The following is a 6000-nucleotide window of genomic DNA, read 5'->3' on the forward strand; positions in this document are numbered from 1 at the left end:
TTCTACTAATGCTTTGTACAGATATCTGTGACTGTAAAACTGCTATTCTGCGTACAGCTGTCCAATTCTGAATCCTTGATTATCATGAGGAAAGAAAATTACATACGTCATCGGTTCCGAATTAGGATTTAAAGTACTAATATTAATGAGACCAACACTTTTTGCATATGTTACAATATCAGTTTTGAGAAAGAATCTCCTGAGCCACTGGAAGCCTGTTTGAGTGAGTAACGCCATCTGCCCTCTTGAAGACAACTGCAACTTCATTTTCTGTTGGAGCGTTGTAACGTCTTCTCTGCTCACCTGTAACAACACTTTCGCCCTTGATGTAATTGATGTACATGATATGGATAGCAGCAACAGTTTCAGCACCTTGCTCTCGCAGAGTTCCTTCTTCAAATTTTTTTCAGCATCTTGTACATATCATTCTGCATATGGATTCATATTCCATAAAACTACATCCAGCTGTCTGAGCAGTTCAGCATTCAGATCAACATTTTGAACTATATCCATTCTTTGCCTGAGGGCTTGATCAGAATCTAAAAAATACAACTGGGCATACTGTTCTTGATCATGATTAGGTGGATGAAGGTGATTTGTTCGTCCATATATAGTAGCATAAAATCTAAAATAATAGGAACCTCAACCTATAGGCATTTCTATATTGGCACCCAAAGAAGTAAACCTAAGAAGACAGTTATAAATATGTATGTAAGCAAAAAATCTGGAGAAAATTGGTGGTTCCCATATATGCCATTAGTCTGGATATCTTCTTTCAGCTTCTACAATTTTCCCATTGCGACAGTAGTGCACGTACTTCCGTCTTCCTTTCTCCTGGAAGAAGAGTTCACTGCAGAGATAGCAGCAAGCTACCATTGAAACGACACTGTGCTTCTCAAAGTAAACTTCGAGTCTACATCTTCCTGCATTGTGAAGAGTGCTACGTGAATGTCGTGCTTTACTGATGCAAAGCCTGTCTTCTCGGACAGACATTGTTTCTTCAGATCGAATTTGTTTGTTATATAAAGCCTCTTGCGTTCGCCGTTTAGTGGCATCCTTTTCTAACTCTTCCACTCGAATTTGACGGTAATGCTGAGTGAGTCTTATGCCCTTCGTCTATTTGCAACTTCTCTCTCATCATCACGCATATTCTGCGTTCGTTCCACTTGTCTGCTGAGCCTAATCAGAAAATATATAATGAAAGAAATTAAATACTTGTAAATTAAATTATTAAAATCCTCCAAAAACCTGAAAATAAAATGAACTATTATTAATCTAATGTTCTGTACACAAAGTTGCTAATTGTGGGCGAAGCAAAATTTATAAGTACACGCGAAAAGAAAGTGCATAAAAATATTTCAGTATAAATAAAATCAGTTCATTCTTCTACAGCAACAACCAATTCGTAAATAATTTTTTTGTTGCCAAACCATGAAACAAAAGCATTTCAGATCACGTATAACGTCATGATTTAAATTAAATTTAATATAACAGCTTCTTCTTAATACCAATAAATGAATTAACGTGGTAATACCACATCGTGTCAATTACCGTAACCCGAAACAAAAAAGTTCCCAACAGCAGCTAGTTATTTAAAGTGCTGATATTAACGAAAAATGTTCGACGTACAATGTTCGACGACGTCACATACTATCGCATGCTTTCTTCAACTTCAGAATATGACCTTATATAATAATAATAATAATAATAATATATTTAATATTTGGTAATGCTATTTTTGTTTCGTATTTTGTAAAACTCCGAAATTTTTTATTAACAAACTATACAATTTCAAAGCGAGCAGTGGCAACACTTCTCCAAATAAAGCTGATTTTTATCTCGTGTGCGAGACTGCTCCCACTCGGAAAAATGAGAGCGAAAATTAGCGTTTTTCGGAGTTTTTAATTAATATCTCGGCTAATTAAAATCGTACGAAGATGAGAATGTTCGAAATGGCTTCCCCCGAATTTTTAGAATTCGGAATACCTCTATCGAAGCTCATCTCCTCGCCGTTCCGGTGGAGATAATGCCCCGAACAAACAAACAAGTAGATAGATTTTCAATAATATAATTGTAGCTATGGGATAAGAAAGTCCCGTTTTGAGAAAGCATCTCCTGAGCCACTTAACCACGCTGTTCTTGTTAGAAAAAATTCAATATTTTTAGGTAAACTATAGAAGTGACGTGCCGCAAGGACAAGTGATTCGATTTAAAATTGCTTGATATGATATAAATAATATTGAAAATACATCCAAAATATTCCTAACTGTTAAAGGACGAACATTACGTATTAAATACCTGACTTAATTTACGTTGCTCATTAGCTGAAGTGAATGGTTTATCAGAACATGTTTATCTTCAACGCATTTTCTGCCTTCCTTAAATATTTAACTCCAAGCTTAAACTCTTGTATTTTATAAAGTTATAAGGTATTTCTCTCACCATCTTGGCGTGTTTTTGTGGTGTAGTGGTCAGCACGCTCGCTAAGTAGTCACCGGGCGTCCTCGTGCGACGCCGAAGCTATAGGTGGTCTTTGCCATCTTGGATCACGTGTCAACCGGAAGTGACGTAGATGGATGGGATGACGTCATCAAAGTTTCGCTTTGTGTGGCAACGATTTTATGTTTTTATTTTCTGTGGCAACGAGCTCTTGAACCACGTGTTTGGAATGACATCACTTTTATTATTTCAATTATTTACGCTTTTTAATTATTTAATACGTCATTAATTTTAATTATTTACCCTTTTTAATAACTATTTTAATTGTTACCTTTCATTAATTTTTATTGAATTTCATAATTGAGAACTGAATTAATTAAATGAGAAATACTCAATCGTCTGTGAAAAACTGTTTCTTTTTTGTTTTGTTTGCTTAATTTCTTTTATACATAGTTCTAGCTGAATTGAACATGTGGCAACGATTAGATAATTCTTTAAATGATGTACATTTTGTGCATTCTGAGTTATAATATGAATGCAATATAATACTGTTAAGTAAACCTAGCGTCAGAGTTTCGCTATGGTAAACAAAGTGAATTTTAAAGAATGCATTTAGTCTATTGTGGTTTATGCGCTGTCGGCGAAATAGGTTTAATTCAAGCTAATAAGTTTAAATAAAATGCAAGAAAAAATGCGTATAATTTAATATTCCGTACAAGGAAGTCATGTGGTGTACATATCAGATTTTTATTTTTTAAAAAAAAAAAGGTACTTTTCCTTTTCGCCGACGCAAATCTCGCCAACCAGACTTTATTGGCGACAACGTACAGTATACACATAAAAAATATTTAAAAAATGTTAGTTATAAGAATTTTTTTTAAAAAAGAAGGCATAAACATTTTAATATCGCTTAAAATTTTATAAAAAGCCAATAAATAAAGACAAACAAATTTGTAAAAAGACATTAATTTAAGAATTTACTATGCTTTCATGGTTCAACATCCTGATTCGCCGGTTCATATCACGTGACCCCAAGCGATCTCATCTCACGTAAACTATTCTACAAAAATCTAATGCTATCAGTAATTATCTACATTAATTTCAAGTTAAATCTGAATTTGGAACACAAGTTTAAATGCAAGAAATATTTCAATTCGTACGAATAACTTACTCAGAAATTATGTAAAACTGCAGTACTTTACTTCTCTAATGTATTCTCATTAGAATTGATGAATTTAACCCTTGACATTACCTTTTCTATATTTTCGGCTTCGGGTAAACGCTGTGATTGCATCCTAATTGACTTAATTACCGAAAATTGCCTTAGACATAAATATTACTTTTGTAATATTATTTGTAATATTATTACTTTTGTTCAGTTTTACAAAAGTAATATTTATTTGACATAAATATTACTTTTGTAAAACTGAACTATCTGATAAAAATTCTATGTAATGATATGCCAGTATTGAAAGAAACAATCAATCTGATAAGAAAAAGCTGCCACTTGGTTTGAAAATGAGGCGTAAAAGGTTACCAGCGAGAATATTCCGTTTGGCATCGGTCGTATCATTATTGGCGACTTTATCGCTTGCGCCGGCAAAACGGAAAAGTAACAAAAAAGTTACTACATTTTAAACTTTATTTTTTTTTTTTTTTTACAAAAGTAATATTTAGTTCCATAAGCTTAATTTTTTTAAAGTTTTTTGGTTTTTTTTTTTTTTTTGTTTACACAAATGCAGTTTTTTTGTTTTTCCCTTATGTATTTTACTTCCAAAAGTAAATTTTAATTTTATTCTTTCCTTTAAAATTTTTTGTTACCTTTTATTTTACCCTTAACTTTTTTTTTTTTCCTTGTTTTAAATACAACATGATGTCACATCACCATTTCTCCAAAAGTAAACTTACCTACATTTCTCTATCTACGAAATTTTAACCTGGAATTTACACGCATATAACTTTAGATAATATTTTCTGTAACTTTAAACCAATATACACAATGTTCATTCTATATAGTTTAACTGGAATACTACATTCCTTACTTTTTTACTACTAAGTTGGAGATACTCAGAAATTTCTCTTCTAATGTATTGTACTAACTATTAATGAGTGTATTAACTTTTTGGCCAACTATACAAAACTTCGCGGATTCTCTTTTAGACGTCTTATTATTATTCAAAGGATTCACCAAACTATGTCTAACAAATGTAATTTTTACACATTCGATTTACACATTTACCCTTATATTTAAATGATAAAACATATTCATGCTGTGTTTCTGATTCCTTTTCCCCCAAAAATTAAAAATAGACTTATACAAATTTCGTTATTCCAAGACTCTAAATAAATCTTGTAAGGAGCAATAAATTTTTATGGTATGAAGTCCACTCAAACCAATGCATGGGGCATTTCTACCCAGTTAAGTTTAGATACGTACCAATAGTACTTCATTTCTTCTTATATTACTCTACAGACATTTATACGTATATATTCAGAACACTCCGTTTTATTCAGTAAGATTCATTTATACTACTAACTCAAATTTTGATCAATCTTTGAAATATTTTACAAAAATATCTTGTATTTTCTTGCGCACATCCTACTTAAATCACTAAACATATACTGATCCTTGATTTTTCCTTCATGTGAAAAAGTCACTCGGATTATTAATATGATTCCACTAGTTACTGCAGAACTTTATAAACACTACTACATTTGAACTTATCACAGCCTTACTCTCTTAACAAGGTACAGAAGATTGAATTATATTTTAACTACAGAGAAGAATATCTACATTGTATTATTTTAAATTTGAATTATAGTTACATTTTGTGAAGGGGAACTTAAAGTCTATAATACACATGGAATTAATATTCAGCAATGGAAATGAAACTTTATCGCCTTTTTCCCAACTTGGAAAATTTTTAACGTATTCATTGTAACTTAACTGAAAATACCCATATTTCATATTGTCAATAATTTATTTAGCACTGAACTCTTACATTTTTTTGAGGACGAAGTTTAATTTATCATACCTGACAAATAACTCCTACAGAGTTATGATACATTGTACGAAATATTGAGTAGAGTTCCAAATAATGATCCAACATAGTAATTAACATAAAAGACCTAACACAAATAATTTTAAGATAGAAATTTCAAACTGACATTGCTTAATAATGAACTTTTACAGCTTTTTTGACATTTAACTTCTCATATAGTAAATAAAATTACACACAAATAATTATACAAAATAGGTAATAATGACAGAAACTCCATATGATGATCTACTATAGTCACCAACTTTAAAATTTTTAACGCATTTTAATATGTCATAAGAAAGACCACACTTTTTTTGAAAAGCATTATTTTAATTAAACATTGGAGCCACACAGTCCTGCGCACATGTATAACATTTTTATTTATCATGAGCATGACACATAATAAGTAAATAACATTTTCACAATGTACGAAACGTATTTTCTCTTTTAACCGGCTGTACTCTTAAGAAAAGATGCAGTATGGAATGCTTAGAACCACTCGGTTCCCCAGTTCCTCATT

The sequence above is a fragment of the Stegodyphus dumicola genome, chromosome 8 (assembly GCF_044657685.1).
Source record: "Stegodyphus dumicola isolate Sdum_Otavi_A_Nest chromosome 8, ASM4465768v1".
Classification (NCBI taxonomy): Eukaryota; Metazoa; Arthropoda; class Arachnida; order Araneae; family Eresidae; genus Stegodyphus; species Stegodyphus dumicola.